Source organism: Engystomops pustulosus, chromosome 6, assembly GCF_040894005.1.
Source record: "Engystomops pustulosus chromosome 6, aEngPut4.maternal, whole genome shotgun sequence".
In the NCBI taxonomy this organism is placed as follows: Eukaryota; Metazoa; Chordata; class Amphibia; order Anura; family Leptodactylidae; genus Engystomops; species Engystomops pustulosus.
In genome coordinates, this window is record NC_092416.1 from 57,848,811 (window position 1) to 57,875,555 (window position 26,745).

Genomic DNA, 26,745 nt, shown 5'->3' on the forward strand with positions numbered 1-26,745 from the left:
ATAAATTAGTTAAATAACATTAAATCATTTAAGCATTGGATAGAAGAGACAAGAAGAAGCAAAGATAGAAGACGACTGCTGCAACTTATTATAAGTTTTCTAGCTTATCCTGAGTGTAAATATTCAAACCAATATAGGATAATTCTTCTTTTGTCCGATATGGTGCTGTTGTTAATTCTGTTTCTCTCTATTTGTTGTCAGTTGAAGACATCATTACTTAAATCTTCCTACGACTGGTGTACCTGACAAAGAAGATAAACAGAAAGGGAAATTGTATTAAGTCATGTATCCATTTGGTATACATATTCATAAATGCTCAGTATTCAGAATTTTGTCTAAATTCTGTAAACAATACTAGAATGTCAATGGGAAGTTCTGTTCCTGCAAAGACTTCTGCCTTGACATACAAGGTTTTTGAAGATATTCATTATGTGCTGGGCAGGATATGAGAGTAATTATGGTCCAGGGTGGAATTTTCGGAGAATGTCTAAACAACTTGAAAGGGAATATTTAGTCTGCGTACATTGCATGCATAATTTCATAGAATTTTGTTGTACTTACAGCATGAGATTGCTTTATTCCCAGACCTGTAGTCAAAAATGATGCAGACAGAGTTAAATATGAATATTAAATGTTATTTTATTTGCATTAAGTATAGATTTGGGCATTATTTGTTATGTATTTTGTTATATTTAGTGTTCTTTATGACAAAAATAAAGTCTAACTTCATGTTCAACTGTGAAATGTGGCAAGATAAGTTTGAGAGTAAGAAACATCAATCCAATTAAAAGTAATTGTCAGTGCTCCAATAAGTTCTATGCAATCAATCAAGAAGGATGTGGAAAGATTCAATGTGGAATTCCTTCTTTCAGAAGTAACATATTTTACATCATATACAGACATCAAATAAGTTATAATGCGTTGGCTAAAATCTGCATGCAACACATGACATACTGTTGGCGCACGCCAGTTTTCTGTCTTTTAGGTGCAAACTAAAAGACAGTTGTGCAAGTGGTGCACTCTGTCGAAACAGTGCAGGGGGCGGCATATTCATGCAGAACGTGCGACAGAAATCCTGAATCTGGTGCGCTCTCCACTCTATACACAGGCAAACTGCACATAGTACACACTGCACTGTTCTTAGTAAATGTGCCCCATTCATATGGGATTTTTGGCTAAAATGTTTTCACCTAAATGTCTTATTAAATCAAATTAACACATTAATGATGAGATCCTGTCTCTGGCACTTTCAAGAATCATTCAACACTATGAAAATGGTGCAAGGATTGCAGTTACAGGCAAACTGAGTCTGAGGGGACCCAGAACCCGATATGCCACACAAAAAGATGCAAGTATTAAAAAGCCACAAAATATCCCCTATTTAGCTATTTAGCTATTAGGGTATGAGTCATCTCTGGCAGTCAAACTGTTATTACAGCTATTGAAGGAGGGAACGAAAGTTTCCTGAAGTTCACTATAAAGAATGGAGCCCTGCAAGAGGGTAGCTTGTGAACACTGAGCCACATAGTAAATTTGTGGCTGCTGCCTTTAGTGGCCAGGTGTGAACGAAACTGTGACACAAGGTCACTTAGTTATCCTTTTTAGATACTCCCAGAACGCACTGGTTCTGAGAGGCACAGGAAGTGATTTAAAGTTGTCCACACAACTTCTGGATATGGCAAAACAATAAATCACAACCCTTAATGGCTATGAGACCCCTTTCATTAGCCTCAGTGAAACCGAACCTTATCAACCCAATTAAGCTGCCACCAGTCCATAACGGGATTATATAGGGTGATAAACCAACCCAGCAGCATTTATATAATGGAGACACGGACATTAGAGTTCGTGGATTGAGATAATAGAGCAAAACATGATAAATTTTATATTTAATTACCTTAAGGGCACACTAGACAATGCAGTACACACAATAGATATACACAGTTAAGCAGAGTGCAAAAACACAGGTAGAACTGTGTTAGAAAGTGATAGATCAGCAATCCATATTTCCATATGTGGACCTAATGGAACCGGATACCCCACACCTTAAGATCTTTCCTATACTTGATGGTAAATGGATCTCAGACAAGACAAGGGGCATCAGGGGTGTTCTGATTATATTAGGTGCAGACACACCTCTGCCCACTCCCAGGAGTGGTCATGGGTCCCTCCTACCTGGTATTAATTCCAGAACCTTGTAGAGGTCATAGCGTCTCAAGGGGTAGTCATAAAGTCAGGGTTCTGGTATCATTGGATCCAGGTGAATCCCTGGATCGCATTGATACAAACCTGACCCATTTACTATGGTCCCATCCCAAGATATGTATATCTCTGGACCCAAGGGTGCTAGAGCCTTGGGAATTGGGGCACTGGGATCCCCTGACAATAACATTTCAAAATGTAGTTTCCCTTGGGCTGAGATGGACTATAGCTCCATAACCAAGTTTGGGAGATATATTTCTCTACAGATGCCACTAAAACAGCCCTTATCATCAACATATTGGTTTTATGTCTCATTGGGGGGTCATTTATCTTATCTCTGTTTGTTTTGGCTCGTTTTCCATCTGCTTCTTTGGTAATTTATCAATCTCAGTTTTTCCTTGTGTTAAATGGGGGATTTTTTTAAGATCTCTTTTTGAGACATTTGTTACAAATGTCGCACAAATGTCGCAAGTTACATTAAGCACATCTGGAATAGAAGATAAATGTGTCTTACTGACAAAAAAAACAAATGTCCGATGGACATTTCAAAATGTAACATCGGCCCTGGCCTAATCCAGAACACTAGTGATTGTCTCTCTGCTGTCTTTACCATCATGTCCTCTATTTTCCTGAAACTTAATCTTACAAGACTGAACTTCTTGTCTTTCCACCATCCACTAACAGAGCCTATCCTAACCTCTCCATATCAGTCTGTGGGGTCACCATAACCCCGCTGTCTTGGGGTTGTGCTGGACTCCGACCTCTCCTTCGAGCCACAAATTCAATCTCTTGCTCGCTCTTGCCGGATGCATCTCAGAAAGATCTCTAGAATCCGCCCATTTCTCACATTTGAAACTTGGTAAAATGCTAACTGTTGCTCTGATTCACTCTTGTCTAGACTACTGTAACTCTCTACTAACCGGTCTTCCACTCACCAAACTCTCTCCTCTCTGATCTATTCTTAACCCCTAGGCGCACCAGGACGTTATAGTACGTCCCCGGGGCTAGATGCTTAGCGCACGGGGACGTTCTATAACGTCCTGCTTCTGGCACCGGCTCACGAACGGAGCCGGTACCAGAAGCAGCGGCTGTCAGCTGTCTAGTACAGCTGACAGCCTGCGCTAACACCCGCGATCGGAGCCGGCTCCGATCGCGGGTGTTAACCCCTTACACGCCGCGGTCAAACATGACCGCGGCGTGTAAGGGTGTTAGCGCTGTGGATCGGATCCCCCGTGCCGCTTACCGGGGGATCCGATCCTCTTCCGGGCAGCTCCGAGGACTGGCATGTGCCCCGGAGCTGCCCGGTCTCCATGGCAGCCAGACCCCTTCCGGGTCTGGCTGTAAACTGTCTGAGCATGCGCAAGCTTGCTCAGACAGTTTACACTGCTCTACAATAAAATAGTATTGTAGAGCAGTGTATTGAACTTAAACCAGTGATCAGAGCATCACTGGTTTAAGTTCAAGTATGTAGAAGTAAAAACATGCAAAAACAGTTAACACTACACATTATAATAAATAAAAAATTAATACATAAAAATATAAGCCCCTAAAATGTCACTTTCCCATAAAAAAACTTAATAAAGTATAAAAAACATAAAAACACAAAAAAACCCCGCATATTTGGTATTGCCGCGTCCGTAACAATCTGCATAATAAAACAGAATTGTTACTGGACCCGCACGGTAAACGCCGGAGGAAAAAAACGCAAAAAACATTCCGAAAAAAGATAATTTTTAATTAATACCCTATAAAAAATGCTCTAAAAAGTGATTTAAAAAATGTTATGCACTCCAAAATAAGCCCACTAAAAAGAACAACTGTTCTCGCAAAAAATAAGCCCCTAACAAGATTTATCTGCCAAAAAATAAAAAAGTTATGCATATAAAAAGATGGTGATGCTAAAATGAATAAGATTTTCTCCAAATTAGTTTTTATTCAGTACAATTAAATAAAATACACAAAACCCCCACATATTTGGTATCCCTGCGTCCGTAACAATCTGTATAATAAAACAGAATCGTTATTAGATCCGCAAAGTGAACCCCGTAAAAAACAACCTAAAAAAACTCTCTCTGATAAAGATGATTTTTTATTAATGCCCTTTAAAAATGCTCTAAAAAAGTGATTTAAAAAAGTTACGCAATCTAAAATAAGACCACTAAAAAGAGCTATCATTCTTGCAAAAAATAAGCCCTTAAACAGATTTTTGAGGTGAAAAATAAAAAAGTTATGCATATGAAAGACGGTGATGCTAAAATTAACAACAATTTTGCCAAATTACTTTTTATTCAGTAAAAATGGGAAAAAATAAAAAAAAATATATAAATGAAGTATTTTCATAAACGTAGCGACCCAAAGAATAAAAATAATATACTATTTTCATGGTATGGTTAACGGCCAAAAAAAAAAACACATAAAAATTTTCCTAAAAATTGATGATTTTCATTTCCTCCACCAACAAAGAGTTAATTAAATCTCACCAATTAGCTATAGATGCCCCAAAATTATGTATTAAAAAAGTGCATCTCATGTGGCAAAAGAAATAAGCCCCTATAGGTGCACAATAAAAAAAAGAAAAAAATTATAGCCTGTACAATGTGACATAGCAAATCTGATTTGAATGGTGCCTCCTTCCCTTCTATGCCCGGCCGTGCGCCCATACAGCAGGTTACCACCACATGTAGAGTATCCGTGTACTCGGGAGAAATTGCGTATCAAACTTTGTGGAGCCTTTTTTCATTTTATCCATTACAAATGTTTAATTTTCCACCCAAAATGAGTGTATTGTGAAAAAATATTACAATTTGCAGACTCCACCTCCATTTTGTTTTAACCCCTATAAAACACGTAAAGGGTTAACAAACTTCTTAAAAGTGGTTTTTCATACGTTGAGGGGTGTAGTTTCCACAATGGGGTAATTTACGAGTCTCGCTATTATTTAGGCCTCTCAGTGTCAATTAGAAACTGTGCAGGTCCATCTAAATACAGGTTTTGGCGATTTTACAAAAAATGTGAAAAATGGCACCCAAATTCTGAGCTTCATAACATTCTAGTAAAATATGTGGAATCTGAAAAAACCATGCCAACATAAAGCAGACATTTGGGAAATGTAAGTTATGAATTTATTTGGGTGCTATGACTTTCTGAATCAAAAGTAGAGAATTTAGAACGTTGAAAATAAAGAATTTTTCAAAATTTTTGCCAAATTTTGTTTTTTTTCATAACTAAACGCAAAATATTTCATCCAAATTTTTAAACTAATTTGAAGTACAATGTGTCACGAGAAAACAATCTCAAAATCCCCTGGATATCTCATAGCGTTCCCACGCTATAACCACTTATAGTGACACAGACCAGATTTGAAAAATGGGGCCGCGTCCTTTAGGCCAAAAGATGCTGTGTCCCATAGGGGTTAATGCAGCAGCCAGGCTCGTCTTTCAGACTAAATGCTTCACAGATGTCTCCAGTTCATGTCTCCTTTCGAATACAGTTTAAAATAATAACCCTCATCCACAAAGCTGCACCACCCTACCTCTCCTCTCTTATCTCAGTCTATCGCCCAACTCGTGCTCTTAGATCTGCCAGTGATCTTAGATTAACCACTACCCTAGTGTGAACCTCCCACTCGCGTCTCCAAGACTTCTCTAGAGCTGCACCAATTCTATGAAATGCTCTGTCCCAGACTATCAGACTAACCTCCAAAGTTTCAAACATGCTCTTAAAACCCATTTCTTTAGGCAAGCCTATAACACTTGTTAACTGCATAAAGTTTTAACTCCTCCCAACTGTTATCCCGCAACCAGCAGACACCAGGCTTCTCAGGAGTCCCATTCACCCTGGACTTTGTACATAAGATGACGGCTGATGACTGGGTCAAGCGACAGCACTTCTATTTATTATATTATATTCTGTTCTATTCCCTTATGAAGAATGGCTGGACCATTTTATATTCTTTTTACCTCTTGTGTCACCCCACTCTTACTCATAGACTTCAAGCTCTTGCGAGCAGGGACCTCACTCCTTTTGCTCCATACGAATATTTGTGCTCTGTCATGTTTTATTATATTTGTATTTGTCCCCTATGATTTGTAAAGCGCTACGGAATATGATGGCGCTATATAAATAAAGATTCTTCTTATTATTTATTACTATGATATGCCCTTGTTAGACCATTGTCATATATAGAAGAAGATTATTGTACAACTCATTATTACTGTTTGCTGAACTGTCTGGGCTTGGACCCCATAGTCATGGCCTTGGCCAATACAATGGTAATTACAACCGTGGTCGTCCAGGTCCTTATTTGCTTCATTGTAGTTCTGTGGCACAACCATCAGACAAATCCCATAGCAGTGAATGGAGCACTAGTTTCTCATACGCATTTCATGGATCTTAGACCTCTTCTGGTTTCCCAAATGCTGGGGGTCCTAGCAGTTATAATCTTAACCTTTTATCTACTATCCTGTGAATAGGAGATAAATCTCATTTTATATCCACACTGAATGACCCTTTAAAATGTTATTATAAGAGCATTTTCTGATAGATGTGTTACTACTAAAAAATCCAAAAGCTTCACCTTGGCTCAGACTTATCCCATATTTTATGTTTATTGATTATAGAGGTTCCATGGTAGTTAATTGGAAATTCATTCAGCAAAGCATTTTTAGGGCACCTTGTCATACAGCCTTTTAAAAGGTGAAGCTAACTCAAAATTTCTTTTAGAAGACTTTTAGGAAGACGAAGAAAAATATATAGCAGTGATTTCTAAATGCTCCATACATCTGCATAGGGCCTCAGAATAACAGCTCGCCCATGATGAGATTTACTTTATCAATAACAGGAGTGTGAGCTCTGAATTAATGTCTCTCACTAAATCCTGCCATCTATGCATCAATCTTATAAAACACAGTAATAAAGCGCTCACACGTCTTTTCATTTACTTCACTCACAATTTCTTTTCCAATGTTTAGAATTTTAGGAATGTTTTGTTCCAGTTACTCATTGCTAGAGAACAAACAGAGGAACAGAATTGGCTTATATATTTTCTGGGGCCTCATGTGTAATGTATATACATAGGGTCCTGAGCAATGAGGTTGTAAAGGGGGACATAGAGTTCCTGGTGGCCCATACTCTGTGTGCCCCTGCTTTGGATTTTGTCTATCCTAGTTCTTAAAGGGGCATTTCCATCTAGAAAAGTTATTAATCACAAGTATATTCCATTACATAATGATAGAGAGTGTCATAGTCCTCACTTTGAGGACTCCAAACAATCACGAAAACAAAGGTCTTTTGCTCTTTTTTGAGCACTGCAGGCCTACTTGAAGCCACAAAACTGCAGCTCAGCTGCATTGTAGTTAGTAGAGCTAAATCTGGCGAGTACTTCTTTGCTTTGTTTTATTTATATATCACCGAACAGAATTAAACACATCTAAAATAGGTAACCAAACCAACACACTCCCAAATCCCCAGATACGGCACATAGTACATGGAAGTGATAATAATGAATCATAATACATAACAATAAGCAGCAGCCATATCTTATAACTTATATTCTAAATAGATATTTTACTCTCAAAATAGTAAAAACCAAACAAACAAATAATAGTGGTAGAGTACAAACATTAAAGTTTTCTGAAATTTTCAGACTAAATGACCTTCATTTCTTAAAGTAATGATGGTCACTCATTTTTCTTTACTTAGCTGCTTTTTTCTAGCCATAATACAAATTCAGTATTCAGTAGGACTAGCAGCTATGTCATGTGAAAACCTTTTCTGGTGACTACCTCTTTAAGCTCATCAAGAGAATGCTAAGAGTGTGTAAAGCAGAAATCAAAGCAAAAGGTGGCTACCTTGAAGAACCTATATTATATATATACACATAAACATAATAGTCCCTGGAGTTGGTATGGGGCAAAAGGTAACAAAAGGTAAAAAATAAAAATGAGCGCTATGACAGAAGAAATAAAATATTACATGACTCTTATTGAAACCAGTTGTGGACATTGTGGGACCTTACTTCAAAGGGGTTTTCCACCCTTTTTATATTAGTGATCTATCCAAAGTTAAAGTCAATGACATATCAGTAGAGGTGCAACAGAAAGAATCCCTCCTGCCAAAGCATCCTGTGATCATGTCACTGTAAAATAAACCCTCTAACAAATGAGCATGTTTTGTAGAGCATAATTCAAGAAAATTAAAGGGGTATTCCCTTTTCAGGACATAAATATTTTTGTTTGTCTAAAGAAAAGTTATACAATTTTCCAATATACCTTTTGTATCAATTCCTCTTGGTTTTCTAGGGCTCTGCTTGTTGTCATTCAATAGAAATATTCTATGTTTACATCCAGTGGACAGAAATCTGACCATTGTCGCACAGGTGCACGGCTTGTTATAACACAAAGCTTTGCTTACTGTCTATGATATAACGAGCCGTGCACCTGTGTGACCAGGGTCAGATTTCTGTTCACTGGAAGTGACATAGAAGCTTTCAGCAGAATGACAGCAAGCTGAGATCTAACATATCTTTAGGAAGTGATGCAGAAAGTATATTGCAAAATGTTATAACTTTTCATCATACAAACAATAACATTAATTTTTTGGAAATGGGAACACCCCTTTATTTTGTAAAATTTGTAGGTGCTTTGTTTGGCCATGGGCCCCCTACAAGGCTTGGATCCAGGCTACCACCCAAACAGCCTACATTATAATCCACTACTGTCAAGAAGCGATCTATCATTCTCACACACATCAGTAGTGATTTTTTTTAGCAAAATATTAATGTAATATGGAGTATTTCTAGTTCTTCCCTGTGCATTCTATGGCCGCTGGTCACAAATTCTCTTTGATCTATTCCAGTAAGTGATTACCAGCAGACTCATCTTTCTCATCCATTTATCTGAGTCAGAGCAATGCAAAGTCTAAAATATTGTACTTCATATTTTATTGTATTGTAAACAGGATCCACCTCTGACTACGCCGTCACAAACCTTTGTAGTTTCCCATTCGTATAGCTACTGCTAAATTGTTAGCACTTTTACATCTGTAGACAGTATTGTGCATCCAGTGTGAAATGTGTCGGTAAGAAATGCTCAAAACGTGGAAAAAAGCTGAACCAAGAATCATTTAATTGCTGTTAAACCAAGCAGGAACAGCAAGTGATAAACAGCATATAAAATGTTATGCCGACTTTAGAATTAAAAGGTAAATGCACCCTCTGTGTGCAGCTAATGTGATTTTAGAATTAGGGGGAATAAATAAGTTAAGGGCTCACATATTTGCTTTTATTAGTTTACATTTTGCTTAGATATGTGTTCAGGAATATGTAGGTGACTTTTCTTTGATTTTGTGGTGAAGGGCTTTATATTACCAAAATATAATAAAAAGCAAATATCATCAACCAGGCAGATGAGGATTTACCCGTAATGCAATACATGCAATTTCCTGGGCAGAGATCAGGGGGAAAACACGGTGGTGGGATGTAGCCATTTCTACCAGATCAGTTTCCAAAAAAACCAACCAACTTTGGGGGAACACAGGTAAAAGGTGTTCAAGTCGGGTGTCTACTTTACAATACAGAAGATAACCTTAAAGGGAATCTTTTAGCAGTTTTGACCATACAAAGCTCCAGACAGTGTTTGGTATCAGCCCTGTAGATCTATATAAATATAACTATTAATGTTGTTAGTAGCAGCAGGACTGTGAAATATGCATTTACATTCCAGCATTGTAGTCAGACTTCATGCACCTCACACTGCTGTTTTGTTCTTTGATCTCCGCAGTCAAACTACTCCATAACCCATCCCCTCTAATTCCTCCGAGCAGAGCGGAGTTGCTGTGCTGTGTTCAGTGACACTAAAGTGGTGGGAATGAGCCATAATCCTGAATATAAATTCATTTTTGACAGTCCAGATGCTACTAAAAACACACATGAAGTTTTGATAACAATCAATATTGAAAGCTTGGATAATTTTGTTAATGCAGAATTAATCTATCCCAGCTTGGCATTGAAAAGCCGAAAAAATCATGTGTAATCTGAATGTTCTACATGCTCTGTCAATAATTTTGATACTGTGTGTAATGCTATAAGGCCTTGATAGTTACAGTGCTATGTTTCAGATGCATCAGAACTACTAAGTGCAACATATGGAAGCATTTTGGCAATTCTAGATCCTTATTTGAATGATTTTGGAACTTTGACTTGTAGCAAAGCAGCTGGTAGCCTCCATAAATGGGCCCAGACAGCCTCAATTTTAAATAATAACCAACATGTTTGTGTCTGAGGTAACATGAAAATATTGCAAATTACCCAATTATTTATAGTGAAGGGAATATGCAACGTGCCTGTTTTTCTGCTCTGTTAGAAAGGTCCTCAAACTAACAGATGGCAGACAGACAGGTGAACATGCTGCGCTTTAATGTCTATTTGATTACGAAATGAGTACTGAGAAAATTTACATGTCCAAAATTAAAAGGGGCTGACAGTTAAAAAGCCAAAGCTTGGTTCAGCTGTCTGGTTTCAGAACAGCCATCTGTAAATTATGAGCTGCCATCTTTTGTGTGTCATTGGAGCACTTTTGTGACTCAATTGAACATGACAGTAAGATATTTGTCAGAAGATTCTATGTTTAGTCACTAATTTCTCAAACAATATGGTTGGTGGCAAAGGGAAACTGTGATTTACCAAAGAGACATGGACCACCCATGTGACAAGAAGTTATTGCCTAGAAAATCTAAAAAAAATATTTATGTAAGGCTGGATTACAAAGTAAACCATGACTAAGCTATTATAAATTCTGAGTTATTTATGGAGGACTGACATAAGAACTTCAAATTAGGGTATACATAAAGTTTACAGTTTCAATAGGTTTTAAATACTGGTTTTAAAAATGCCAGCGTAGTGAATAATTTCAGCACTTTATAAAAATTTATTACAGATTATCTGGCTTCTTGCCTTCTTGCCAGCAGCATATGGTGAGTCCCGGAGGGGGGAGGCAGGGAGGGGGAGGGGGGGGGGCATCAGATGCACAAATAGCTGAGATGCTGTTGGAACCTGTCACTAGCTAAAAATGACATTCCTGGTGACAGGTTCGCTTTAAAGTTAGCTCTTCCAAATGTATAGCCAGTTCGATACAATGGTCACTTCAAGCTGTCAACATATGCTAGTGGAAGAAGAAACATCTACACATCTGGACCACAGGTTTCTGTGGGGCACTTAGCCGTTCGAGTTGCGATCCCCGATCCGAACTCTCCGGCAATGATGCGCTGTGCCGCAATCCACGTAGATCCTGCGCCCGGTATCCTGCATGTGTCACTCCCCGCTCAGATCCGACAGAGTTCATCATCTTGTTCCCGGTGTATGTAAGTGCTTGGCTTGCGACACAAATCTAAATGTTATATCCTGCGCTTAGTCCGAATCAGTCGGATCGTCCGGCGGGCCGCCCCGGCACGATCCCTGGCACGATCCCCGAAAAAGTCAAGAAACCTGATGAAAATGCGACTGCAGGACCCTTAGTAAATAAGCCCCTATGTTTTTAGGAAGCATCCAGACCAAATAGTGTACTGACAACACCAACTGTCAAATGTACAGTAAACCTACAGGTAATATTTACACGGATATGTGCTTTTTTTGGCCGAATCTTGGACGAGGGTCAGGTGGAGACGGTAAAGTTGAGTGGCTCAGTGATGGTGCGACAAGTCGCATTGTGCTTACCAAAACATGACCCGGTGCCATAGACCTCAATGGGGGCGTTATGAACCCCATTACAGTTGTGTGAAAAAGGTCTCAAACTGTAAGCTGGTAAACAGGAAGTGACAGCATACAAATCATTGTACTGTATACTGTAAATCTGCTCAGACAGATTAAGTTTTTGCTGAATGGAAGAGGGGGTAGAAGGGGTTCAGCGCTGTATTTAGTGATGGGTTAAATGTCTATGCCATTTGTAAAGGGTGGCAAAGTTATTTTATGAAAAACATTTTTTTAATAAAATTGTCTAGCAGCAAGGGAACCTGTCATCAGAAATTGACCTAATAAACCAATACTAGTATGTTTCTCAGCACCTGAACACCTTCCAGATCATGTTTCTTTTATGACCCAGTGTGGTGGCATCGTCTAGAAAATCAACTTTGAAATGAAATGTATAAAGTCAGGGAGGCAGAGATTTTAATACTGAAGTCAAGCTGTCTCTCTTTAGAAAGCCCCATTCACTGTAATTGATGGTCCTGCATCCAAAGACATCACTAACCAGATCTTCTGAAGTCCAATGCATGATGTCAATCAGAGAGGAGAAGGCATTCAGAGCTCCCCACCGTGACTTTGAAAGAAGTTAAACTCTTCACCTCCTTGGCTTTATATAACCAATTTACTTCTCACTTCAAAGTTGGTTTTCTGGATGATGCAACCACCATGGGCCATGAAAGAAACAAAAACCAGAAGGTGTTATGCTGTTTGACAATACACTGGTAGTGGTTTATTAGGCCAGTTACTGATAACTGGTTCCCTTTAAACATTCCTATCAACATCTCCATACTATCCAGGACTGTTAATCCTGGCTTTTGGTTTGAATTTAATTAAGGTATTGGGCCACAAATATTTTACATGTGCTACTGGGGTAGATGTGCTTTGTAGTCCCAGACTAGTACTGCTATTGGCAAAATTTATACATTTATTTTATTGGAGAGAGAGAAGAGTAAGTCATTGCCAAGCTCCTCTAGCAGTATTCAAACCAGAAGACATGTTTTCCATATGCCTGATCCTTCATTCTCCGACCTCTGCTATTGGGGGAGATTTTAAGCTGGTGGTTTCAGCCAAAAAGTGATTAATTTTAGGCACATTGAGCATTCTGCTAATGTGAACAATCTATCCTTGCAATTAAAAATGCAGGAGCTCCTGCACAATCCCTGATGGACCGTATTTAAGAAAAGCATTTACATCAATTCCAAAATGGATGTCGATTAAGTGCACGTTATGAAAAAACAAACCTTTTATACCTGCAAAAACAGAATCTCATACTTGAAGGTATGACCTCTTTGTAAATATTTCTGTTAAAGCCTTTGGGTCATTGACTAGATGTGCAGAGAACAAACTACTAAGGAACAGAGCAATTTGTCAAAAACAAGCTTGGAAAAAGGTCTACCAGGAATTTTAGCAGCTCTGGAAACTGAAAAAAACTCATGGTTGGCTCAAATTCATTATGGTTTTGCCAAAGTCTCAGTAACATTACAGGACAGGTTGCTACATTGGACAAGTGTGACAAATAGCTCAGTTTGGGAGTCTACTCCTGACCTGATATAAACCCTCTCTCCATTTGGCCATTATGTGAGCAACTATTCTTGTAAAAAGAATAGAAATGCTGTTGGCAGTACTCCGGTATCCTGAATATACAAGGCTATACATGTTTGTTAAAACCTTCAATACAAATAGTTATTATAAATCATTCAATAATGTGTATACAAACATTAAATAATGTGCTATAGAGTTTATTGAAAGTTTTGTCCTTATACCTGGAACATCAGAATGACGAGGGTCTGACACCAAGTATTAACACAAATCAGCAGTTCTCAGCAGTTAATAAAAGATAAGAAAGCAGACAGCCCAGTCTTCTGCCTAGTGGCTTAACTGAGTAACTGCAGCTTAGCTCCTCTTTAAATAAATCAAAGATGTAGGACCCTGGTTTGACCACTATATGAAGAATGGAGCTGTAATTCCTATTCTATCCTCTGTATATCAGATGTTGTGGTGTGGGTTCTGGGTTTTGGGCATCCACCATTTGGATATTGAGGACCTATGCTGTGTATTTATAAATTGTTTGTTACAGAAAACTCTAATACCAATAAAGGAAAGTTTTTTGGAAGGGCTAACAATGAGATCTTTAGAAAATGACATCTCTAGCAAAAGAGGAAACTAAGTTGTACCAAGCATAATAGATACAGTACTTCATTGTCACAGCAGAAGTCAAAGTGATGGTCCATTGGGACATTGGCGACATATCTTGTCCATGTAGTGACAACCCATTTGCTGAATTATCATTATAACTAACCCTGAATAATGTTCTGTGTTTCTTTGTAACTGCGGGAGAAATATTCTTGCCCCTAAACAATTGCAAAAGTAATAGATTTATCATCATTCTGATTAAATTCCTGATGTATAATCTTCTATTTAGATCAGTGGCACAAGGTCGGCACAACGGCTGCCATAAATCACAGTCATTTATTTCATTAGCTACCTTTTCATTTTAGTGAAATTGAACTTTCTGTATGTTCAACACATCCCGAGCTCAGAAAGAAGACAAGTTAATGAAATGTTATTAGAGAAAACTTTGTCTTTAGCCCTTTCTTATTATAATGTGGAAATGTTCTGTTTTCGAGAAGGCACCTGAAATATTATTAACCAGAAACCATTGAGTTCATTCAAAATTTACAATCGCAGAAACAAGTTTTATTGGTATAAAATGAATACATTTCAATTACCATTGTTATGGTTTTTGTAGTTTGTAAACTAAAACAGTTTTTCTATCATTACTGCACAATAGAAATGGTTGTGAAATCAATACTCATTATGCCACAGAAATCATAAAGCCACTAAGGTTCATAAATTTGTATTGTGGAGATGATTTTCTAGTTTCTAGTTAAGTTTATCTTGCTTGTTGTCACCACTAGGGGGAGATGAGTGAAAATGAACTAATAGATATAGGGGCACATTTACTAAGGGTCCATCGGACACATTTCCGTCGGTTTTCGTGATTTTTTCAGATTTACCCTGAATTGCCCTGGGTTTTTGGAGCATGCGATCAGATTGTGGCGCATCGGCGCCGGCTTGCATGTGGCACAAATCGGGGGGTGTGGATGCCGGACAACCGGACAACCGTGATTCGGACAAACCGCTGAATTTAAAATCCAAATTGTCTCGGAAGATCAGCACTCACATGCACCTGGAAGAAGAAGGTGAACTCCGGCGGACCTCAGCGGGGGAAGCGACACATGCAGGAAATTGGAGGTACGATCTTAGATAATCGCGGCAGCTCCGAATCCTTGACGGACATTCTGGATCGGCGGCATCAGTAGGACGGGTAAGTAAATATGCCCCATAGTATTGAATGTCCAGTGATTATGTGAATGGTGGTGTGCAAGTCCCTTGAAGTGCCTTATGTGATTATAGTGTAGGTGCAAATTTCTGACATGTACTTCCTTTATCCAACTGTGCTCCATTCACATGGAGCACTGCAGGGGTTTGCTGTCCTGAAACCCTATCAATAGGGGAGATAGAGATCAAAATGGTTAGTATCCTTAAATACAATACCATATTAGGATCACCAATATTGTTTTTACACTCTTATGCCCGCAAAAGCCATGGGTCATGTAAACCAACAGTTTTGGGCACTTTATGTGATGTCCTGTGTCCTGCAAACATCTATGCACTCATTATTAAATGCAGAAAACCTTTGTTCAACCAATTTTGCTGCAACCTGTTCATGCAGGTTAGCTCTCTGCATATCAACTTGGTTGCTTGGCTGTAAAACACCACCCTACTTCCACATTATGACACACTGCCATCTTAACATACAAATCACCTGTGTGTGCATGGTACATGTGTAATCCACCTCTGTCCAAACGAGCTGGATTACTATCCACATGGCGCATGCGAAAAGATGATTGAGGTGGTGAGTGGCTTACAGTGAAAGAGCAAAGTAGAGATGGAGATAACTTAGATAACTTGCTTTCATTCAGCTCCCGGCTTCATTGACTTCATGACAGCAGTGATTAAGCCTGCTAATCATATTGTATTTTTAGCTGTTGTAAACTCTTTTATATTGGTGAGATTAAGAATATCTATTAGCCATATGCAAGACCTATATCGATATAGGTGGGAACTTTGCCTCCTATACTCTCCCGCCTTTCCCCACCTCCATCCACAGGATAAAATGTTTTCTTCTTTGGATCTCTCACCAGGTTTCTTTGATTTATTTATACAATATAGTGTAAGGCTACATTCACACACATGTATGGGGGACGTATATACGGCCAATATACATCCCCCATACACTTCTATGGGCTCACGACCCTGTACGGGAGCGGTGCGGTGCAGCACACGTGCCGCACCGTACTACTCTGTAGCCAGTAGAAAGTTAGGACATGTCCTATCTTCCTACGTGATACGGCGCCGTGCGCTGTATAGTGCTATGGAGAGGGGCGGGGGTGAGCAGTGCTCATCCCCTGCTCCTCTCCGCAGCGTCAATGTATGCCTGCCGCACAACGGTACGGCAGGCATACATCGTCTGAATGTAGCCTTACAATGTTTAAGAGCATCTGGACTGAATGCCCACTTTTTAGTGACCAAACCGCTCATTAGCAGAAAGAATCAAAAGGTTAGACTTACCATGTTTTGTGGACACAGGAGAAGTTGTCCACAGTTTATTTCAGTGATGGATGCAAGTTTTATTTCTTTGGGTTCGATGGGAAACTAGAAAACTGAGTATCTTAGCAGGAGAAGAGAGTAACTCCACTTTTTAGAAAGAACATTGTAGTAGGTGCTTTTTTTAATACCCACTTCGTACTAGGTACCAAGAGATTCAAAGTGCTACTATACTGCCCCAATGGGGCAGATTTATCAGGCTGTCTAAAAGTCTGAATATTCTTAGTTGCCCATGGCAACCAATCACAGCTCCCCTTTAAAATATTCATGAGCACTGGTAAAATGAAAGCTCAGCAGCAATTGGTTGCCATGGGCAACTAAGAATATTCTGACTTTTAGACAGCTTGATAAATCTGCCCCATTATGCTCATAAAAAAAAACTGGAAAAAGCTGCCTCTAAAGCCAGTAGGATCTTGTCATGTATCAAAAGTGGTATGGACTCTCGTGATAGGGATGTAATATTACCACTATACAAGGCACTGGTTCGGCCACACCTGGAATATGCTGTCCAGTTCTGGGCACCGGTCCATAAAAAGGATGCCCTGGAGCTGGAGAGGGTTCAACGTAGAGCCACAAAAATGATAAGGGGTATGGAGGGTCTCAGTTATGAGGAAAGATTAAAACAACTAGATTTATTTAGTCTGGAAAAGAGACGACTACGAGGGGACATGATTAATTTATTTAAATATATGAATGGTCCATACAAAAAATATGGTGGTAAGTTGTTTCAGATTAGATCAAATCAAAAGACGAGGGGGCACTGTCTCCGTTTGGAGAAATCAAGGTTTAATCACCGGAGGCGACAGGGCTTTTTTACTATGAGAACGGTCAATCTGTGGAATAGCCTGCCTCAGGCGCTGGTCACAGCAGGGACAGCGGATAGCTTCAAGAAGGGTCTAGATGCCTTTTTACACCTAAATAACATTGATGGTTATGTTATATAGAATTGTTTCCCCTAAATCCCTTCCTCATCCAATCCCTTCCCTTCCTTGGTTGAACTTGATGGACAAGTGTCTTTTTTCAACCGTAGAAACTATAAGACTGCACCCAAAGTATGTAAAGAAGTCAGAGAAAGGTTTTGAAGAAGTGTCATTGTGTGAGGATTGTTTTTTACAAGAGTTGGACATCTCATACAGCTATTTGTAAGAGAAAAATCTTGGTAACAAATTAATGACCAAGAAACCAACAACAGTCACGGAACTGTGATGCCCCTGGTGTCTAGCACAGCGGTCCATTGGAGCCATGCTTCTGTATGTTTACAGGGGTATGGACGCTCTGCTCTGACAACTTCCAGGCAGCCTGGCACACCCACCCATCTCTACAGCGCTGGTACAGGAGATGGGTAGGAAGTTGTTGGAGTGGAGCATCCGTGTCCCTGTAAACAAATGGGGGCATGGCTCAGATGGACTGTGGCACCAGACATCAGAAAAGATAAGTGCAGTTTTATTTTTTTTAAAAGCCCTCCCCAGCCCGGCTAATAAAATTTTTATAACAGTCGAACAACCCCTTTAACAGTAATAACACAGCTATTTATTACCAATCACAAGTGAGCAGCTGGGACATGTGACAGCACTTTGGATCTCTTGGTACCTAATACGAAGTGGGTATTAAAAAGAGAACCTAATATAATGTTCTTTCTAAAGAGTGAAGTAACTCTCTTCTCCTGCTCAGAGACTCAGTTTTCTAGTATTAGACCATCTGATGTAAAGGAGTTTTTTTATGTTAAAGGTTTATTTTCTAACCTTATGCTCCTTTATCTTTTGTGGCAGCAAACTGAAGGAATTTATGTCTAAGATACTTTCCAATGAAGTTGAAAACATGCAAAGATGTAAAACTTTTATGCACAGTCATTTTACAAAAATACATCAAATTCTCACCCTGCTGATTGGGAATCTTTCCAGAGAAGTTTTGTTTTATAAACGTTAATCCACTATCAGAATAAAAACATTGACATATGTAATGTGCAGCTGTGTATGAGAGAAAGTCTTGTTTGATTTTCATAGCTTGGATACGATAAGAATAGTTCTGCAATATGTTTTATAATGTGAATCACTTCATTGCCAAAAGTATAAGTTGAAAAATAGCACCAAATTTAAGAAAAAGTATTAAGTCATTGGCGCTTATTTACTTTCCTGTTCGAGGAGATCACCCGAAGTGCATTGTTCTGACGATAATGCACTGTGCCGCGATTCACTAAGATTGTGTGCCCGATATCCTGCATGTGTCGCTTCCCCGCTCAGGTCCTCCTGAGTTCACCTTCTTCTTCCTAGTGCATGTAAGTGCATGTCTTGTGACAAAATTTTAAAGTTAAATCCTGCACTCAGTCTGAATCCGCCAGAATGTCCGACAGACCGCCCCCCGATTTCTGTTGCATGAAAGCTGGCGCAATTGCAACAAAATCTGATCGCGCGTGACACAATCCCCTTCTAAATACCTGTCCCAGCCGTGCAAAACCCCCAAAAAATAGGGAAGTCCGACAGAAATGCGATCTGTGGACCCTTAGTAAATAAGCCCCATTATATTCACAGCATATGTGTGCAAGGGAGGTTGTACGTAGCTACAATTTGATTAAGTCTAATATAGTGTATGTTCGTCCGCAAAAGGAATCTGCACCGTCGCATCAAAAAATTTTGCATAGCTGCTTCCTGCGACTTAGGGAAGATCATAGACTAAGTTTTCAGTGGAAATTTTCACCCCGCCATGGTAGCAATACCTAGCACATGTCCACATGTATTTCTATGGGCTCATGCTCACAGCTATAGTTTCCATGACTCCCTGCTTGATCCGACTACATGAGCCACAAATAAGAAAGCAGGACCTATTACTGACGGAGTTTTCTGCTTAGGCATTTTTTTGCTATTGTCATCGGCCTTTGAGGAAACCTCACAAATGATGACATTAAAAGTCTAAGAATAATTGGAGGCAATAACAGATATCCAGGCGTAAAGGTACTCTGGCGTAAAAAAAAAAAAATCATCTAGGTTCATAATATTCTCTAAATATTACAAGCAAAATAATTTTAATAAGTGTTTCCCATAACGGATTTTGAAAATTACATTACAAGATAATGAGCAACTAGAGCCAGTGGCCAGATTGTTTCTGTAATTTCTATAGACATGAACAAGCGATTCAGAAGCAGCATAGTGTACAGAGATCTGTTCTTTCTACATCTCACATGTTACAGAAACATTGCAGCATACTGCTCTATGGTGTTTCCATAACTCCCTTTAACTTATTTGAAAGATATCAAAACAGTAGAAGCTACGTAGTTTCTGTTAAACCCAATCACAGTCTGGATGTAGCTGTCAACTGGGAAACCTACCATGAGGAATCTACTATCAGAAATAGATGTGATGGTAGATTCCTCCTACCTGCCTCTATCCTAATCTGTAATTTAATAATCCTGGAACGTAACCTAAATTGTTAAAAACTTTATTTTAGTAATATGTAAATGAAAGGAAATCTACCATTTCAAAATGGTCATTCTGACCCAAAAATACCTTTACACAGGGGTATGTAAGCTGATACTGGAGGTGATCTTGATAAGGCACAGAAATCCACAATCTTTATTAAAAAAAATCAATTTATACACTAGGCAAATTAGCCATTTGCACTTCTGGGCCCCTGACACTTGGTCACTAGCATAACAATGCATGCGCCTTGCATGTTTGAAACTTCTCCCTCCACCCTTCCTCCTGAGAGCCGGCGACGTCACCAAGCTCTCTGAAGCACTGACACATGCACACTGTGGGGTTTCCCGAATATTTCTCTTTTGCCCTGAATTGCCCCGGGTTTTTGGCGCACACCATCGGATTGTGGCGCATCGGTGCCGGCTTGCACGTGACAGAAATCGGGGAGCGTGGCCATCGGACAACCTGACGGATTCGGACAAACCACGGAATTTAAAAAAGGAAATGTGTCACAAGAACAAGCACTCACATGCACCAGGAAAAAGCAGGTGAACTCTTGTGGACCTCGGCGCAGCAGCGACACATGCAGGAACTCAGATGCACGATCTTAGTGAATAGCGCCGGACCCGAATCCTCATCGGACAACGCACCGCAGGATCGCAATGGGACTGGGTAAGTAAATCTGCCCCTGTATCTTTATTTCGCACTGCAAAGGGGTAATTTGCCTAGTGTATAAATATGTATTTTTTTTACAAAACTGCAGATTTCTGTGCCTTCTCAAGACCACCTCCAGCAGCAGCTTACCTACCCCTGTGTTAAGGTATGTTTGGGTCAGAATGAGGCCCAGAGGCTGCTGGGGTGTGTACTAGCTTGGCCAGAGCCTGGGAGCCAAAGCTACTCTACTCCCTAGTAGCCTCTGCAGTTAATTTACATATAACTAAAATAAAGTTTTTAACAAGTTAGGTTCCAGGATTATTAGATCACAGATTGGGGTAGAGGCGGGGAGGAGAAATCTACTATCAGGTCTTCTTCTGATGGTAGATTTCTCATGGTAGGTTTCCTTTAAGCACAAAGACATAGTCTGGCTAGGTGATATGTGACATGGCAGCACATCTATCACACATTTATGACATATGAGTGGATAAAAGATATGCAGATGTGATCACTTGAAACCTCTTGGAAGGCTGGGACAAGGGCAAAATAAAAAAAAAAACAGTTATCCTTCTTTAGCTCCCTATTATAGCAGCTCAGTACATGGTCGAAGCAAAAGTGTTGGGGATCTTGTGACCATTCTGGCTAATCAGTGGTCTCAGCAGTAACAGGAGGCGGAAGTGTGGATCTTAGTCATATAGTCTAATGCTCTTCTATCCTCCCTACCTTGAGTTTCTTAATACATGTTGACTTCTGTTCTTTCTCTCTTAAAGGGTAGATGCCATATTGTTTTTTTTTTCTGGTAATGCTTTAGGTGGAGTATAGTGTATGTTACCTTCTGGTAATTTGCCTGCGATGTGATGATTCCTGACAGACAGGTGGCCAACTTCTAAGTGTCAGATGCTTGGTGGGCTGTGAGGGAACGTTCCTGGGTGCATCCACAGCATCATGGGTACTAAGGGCCGCCTATGTGCTGCTCTTTGTCCTGGCAGACGTCACTGTTACTTTCCCCACCCATGAATTTTGAAAAGGAAGACTTTTCTGAGGAGCTCAGAGAGGAGACTGCCATGGGGTCAATCAGGTGGGCAATTAGGAGTTTTAAAAAATGAAATAGTGTAATGCCTCCCTGTGGGACAGGAAAGAGTTGTCTATATTTTTTTACATGAAGTGGCACTTACCTTTAAAAGCATTATTACTTGTCAGGCATATCCATTTTTACAAGTATAAATCAGTTATATTTTACTAAAATTTGAATTATATCCTATAAAGTGGGAGATGCATGTTCTAAAATCCATGAGAGTCAGACAGGGACATCCAATTGTTTCAGAGCAACTAAGACAGGTCTTAGACTAAACCAGTGACCCCCTCCACTGTGCAAGCAGGGGAGATTTATATGCACATCACAAATTTATGGCTGCAGTTAATCTAACACACATCTTCACTTATACAGAAGATTGGCTGCTTTTCAATTACTTTTTTTTTGCAGGTTTAAAAAAACATGGCTTTCACTTAAGACATAAGAGCTGTGATCTTATATATACTGTAAACTAACAGAACAGTTAACCACCATCTCCGACAGCATGAAACATTGCAATATTTACAATTTTTAAATTATCGCTGTTTCTTCACAGTTTACACTTTTGCAGTTTTCTTTTTTTTACAAAGTCTTCAGTTTTGTAAAAGTTGTTCTTTTAAACTGCTAACTCAATAGGAAGAGCATAATTTATGGAAGGTTCATCAGAACTAACCTCTGGCAGATCTACCCCATGGCAGAATGCTCCTGGAACAGGTGCAGATTCTTGTCGTAGTGAGGACCCTGAACTGATTTAGCCCATTATTATTGTAATGAGCCAAAGGCAGATGTTTAAATTTGGGGAAGTGCCAGAATTGGAGGTTTTGATGGAGTATCAAGCCCCTTCCTTCATGCTTTGTGGTGCATTTGGGTCAGCTGCCATTTACATTAACAGCTTTGCTTTTCCCAGAAGACTTGTCAGCTATATAACCCATCAATCCCAGTCAAATTGACAAACTAAAAGTTTACAAAAGAGAAATGGTGCATTCAAAACTTTAGGATAATGTTATCAACACATGGATTAAAAGGGATAAAATGTACAATAGATGTATGATGCATAGATAGATAAATAGATAGATAGATAATAGATAGATGATAGATGCGGGAGGTGGTACTACCTGACACCTGGGACTGGAGTCTAAGTGGCACCTGGTCTTCACCAGAGCCCACCACAAAGTGAGATGGTCTTCCTGCGGCGGGGTGCCACCAGGTCGCTTCACAGGTTCGACTAGCCCGCGGTGGCACCCAAGGTTGAGGTACCTTAGCGGAAGACAGTCTCGTGGTAAGGTCCAGGCACAGGGTCAGGGTAGGCGGCAGAGATGCAACGTCAAGTCCAATCAGGGGTCAGCAACGGGAGCTCCAGGCAGATGGGAATGGGAACACAGGCACACAGGACACAGGAACGCAGGACATGGGAACTCAGGAGCAATAACACATGGAAGCAGGAACGCAGGATACGGCAGGGTGTGATAGGAGAGGCAGGTATAAATAGCCTTCTGGGGAAATGGTCAGCGCCAATTAATGGTGCGCTTGCTCTATGAATTTCCTGAAGCCGGTGCGTGCGCACTCTAGGACACGGGGACACGCCCCAAACGGAATGAGGACAGGAATCAGGAGCCAGGTCAAGTGAGTGTTGCTGGCGCTGAGCCTGTGGGCAGTAAGGGACAGAGGTGAGCCCATGACCTGTGATATGGGTCGTGGGAATACCCGTGACACCTTGTTTGCCAGTGTTATGGCGTATAGGGCATGAAAAACATTTCCTAGAGCACTGCATGAAATTTGCAATTGTATGGCCTTTTTACACCATGGGCTCAGCTTTTTGTGCTTTGGGGAACAAGAAGGGCCAGAGTGGGGGCTCTGTGGCCAACCAAATCTACTATAACCTGCAGAAAATTGGCACAGGTTATAGCTGGCCTCTAGGTTCTCTGGTTATTACATGCCCCAAAGCACTTGTAACAACCTCCATAGTTCTACTAAACTCTCCCCCACCCGTTTATTCGCAGAAATCTCACAACAAGAATCTCCTGTGAGATTTTGGAAGGCAGCAGTAGGGGCAATGCTGAGGGAGCAGGGATTTGGCAATAAGTGCTTCAGAGGGTATGTAAAAGCAAGAGATCCAGGAACCCCTGTGCATCATTTAATTAAATATTAAAAAGTTAATTGCATGCATAAAATACAGGAGCAAAGATTCTATTAAACATAAGGTTGTTTTCACACTGAGAGAGATACACACCAATATTAACGGTAAATAAATGTCAAAAGCAGTGGAAGATTTCCTTTAAAAAAGGGTTTCTATGTCTCACTTTTTGCTCCTTTCTTCTCCTACTGTGAGCAGCCTTTCTGAAATATTTATCAAGCCCTGTGCACAGCAGACAGGACAGGGGAAAAAATTATTCATACCATTCATACAGGTATCCAATAACTAAAAAGTTAAAGGGAACCCGTTAAACGATTTGGGACACTAAACTCACCTGTGGTTCAATGTCCCAAATTTCCATGTTTTATCTGTCTGTGGTCACAGAAAAAAAAAAGAAAATTTATACTTACCTAGTGATAGAGATGAGACCATGAGTAGCATTGGACTCTTTGGTGCTGATGACACTTGTGTGGTGATTAAATGAAGCTGCTTTAGTAGACCCTGGCTTCACTGTGCATGTTCCCATACATTAGATATGTATGAAATGTTTTCATATATTTTTGCACTCATGGAGAGCATTGCACCTGTGTATGTATTCCACTATGTTAGGAAGTGCTGCTGCCAACTCTTTTTATTTTTTTTGGTCACCCCTGAGGATAAATGTTGATTTTACTACGGCCCAGGATATGTTTCGCATAAATGTTAATGTATTTTTACTGCATATTTTACTTGATGACTGTAAGTCTGTCTCATTATCTGACCCAGCTGCATGATATAAATATTTTAGATCAATACCATCCTCATTATGGATATACTTTGGGTCTCCCTTATTATTTTTACTTAGCAATTTGGTAATAAGCAAAACATCCACATCTTAATCAATATGACAGCGTGCAAACCGATCAATAATATTGAATTATATTTATAGGCTTTGTTACAGATTATAGGTTAAGACATACAAGTCATATAGAAACAAACCGGATCTCTTTTAATTTTAAATTGTACTTGCAATTTAACATAATTCATCAGCTGAGACACGTGACCAGATTTGATAAACTAATTAATTTACACAAATTAACAGAATGTGCAGCATAAAAGAAATGGCAAATGGGGTCAGTTGGGAAGTGGAAGGAAATGTGCAAATGTTATTATTAATCTTTTTTTATCTTGTACTTGATTCTAAGCCAAGAGATGAATATTTTTCTATTTTTTGTATTCAGGAGCAAAACACTGTTATAATGATCAAGGTGGAAGGACAGAAGACAATGACAGTGAAATAGTGTCTTCTTATAGACCCCTTCAAATAATTGGTTTTTGTTTTCTTCTGTGGAATAATTAATTGATTGTTTAAATTGATGCTCATATATTGTCTCATTTAGGTGTTGGTATTTATTTAGATTCCCTATTGACATTATGACACTACTCATTATATATATAAAGCTTCCATCATTCACATAATCACAAGTAACAAAATACCTACAAAAACCCTTCAACTGATTTCTTAAAGGTACTGTACCATTGGTGGGTTTTTACTCATAGATCTGATAGCTTGCAGCTATAGACAGGACAATACCCTTATCATGTGCATCCTCCAAGTTATAGATGTATGGGGAAGGGAGATGTATTAATGTGTCGTGAGTAGACCAGTGCAGAATAAAACTAGACCATTATCTGCTGCACCAGAGTAATCCCTGGTAATCTGGTGCATATGGGAGTCGTATTTTGCACCTCTTGTAAGTTGGTCTAGTTTTCTGTGCCACCAAATAGAATTTTCCCCTTTTTTGGACAAGTCATAAAACCTTAAATATGGAGCCTTTCAAGTTTAAATTACTCCAGTTTTTTGGTGTAGACAGATTGATACATCTCACTGCTGTTATCATCTCATTGTAGTGTACCTCTGCTCCTTCACTTGTCACATACACAGTTATCCTCAGTAATCTGCTATAAGAAGACAAGTCATTGTCTTCTACAAGTTAAGGTCAATCATCTCTTGTTGCTGTCATCATCCCACAATCTACTTAGGTAAAGAAAATTCTATTTCTATCTTCTTTGTGGCACTGCTGATGTCACAAAATGAATCACGTAAAATGAATCACTTACCTGGAGAGGTTACTGCCTCACACACAAATCAATACTCTAGTACACTATTCCATCTTAGCTTGAAAACGTCAGAAATCCACCATCTAGTAAAAAAGATAATAAGAAAGATGAGCGAATCATCCCAAATCATTGACTATTTCCAAGGTACCAATTGAATCTAAATCAAACTAATGTTTTTCTATATGTCCTGGTAACTGTTTTTTTTAATAGATTTTTTCACCCACATTCCCTCCCAAAGCTCTAGATTCAATAACAGTACTAACTAGCCGCCATTTTGAAAGATTTGCCTAAAACAAATTTGTACGACATCTATGAACCAACAAACAAATTTGCTCAAAGTTCTAATACTCAAGTCTCCTTAATTCCTGCCATATTAAATGAGCCATCTGGTTAAAGACTCCATAGATCCCTTTAACATTTGGGGCTTGAGAAAGACTTTTTCTTTAAGATCTTTTTTGTATTCATGATGGTCTGAAAATGACAAACAAAAAATGTAGGAAAACTGTAACAAGACAATAAAAGAAGATATCCTTCTGTAAAGAAATAACCATATGCCTCCAGTAAACGAGATAAATTGCAAAAAATATGGTAGGAATAAAGATGGAAGACATTTCCTCTATGCTGAAAGGTTACCATTAGAGATGAGCGAACATGCTCGTCCGAGCTTGATGCTCGGTCGAGCATTAGGGTACTCGAAACTGCTCGTTGCTCGGACGAATACTTTGCCCGCTCGAGAAAATGGCAGCTCCCGCCGTTTTGCTTTTTG

At 39.4% G+C, this 26,745-nt stretch overlaps 1 long non-coding RNA gene across 1 annotated transcript; it reads right to left on the reverse strand.

Moving 5' to 3' along the window:
• On the reverse strand, positions 1-26,065 carry LOC140065701 (uncharacterized). Its single transcript, XR_011848026.1, has 3 exons — positions 25,980-26,065; positions 562-587; positions 1-242 (listed from the first exon to the last, which is right to left on the reverse strand). It is a non-coding gene; the product is annotated as an uncharacterized lncRNA (long non-coding RNA).
• Positions 26,066-26,745: the final 680 nt, after the last annotated feature.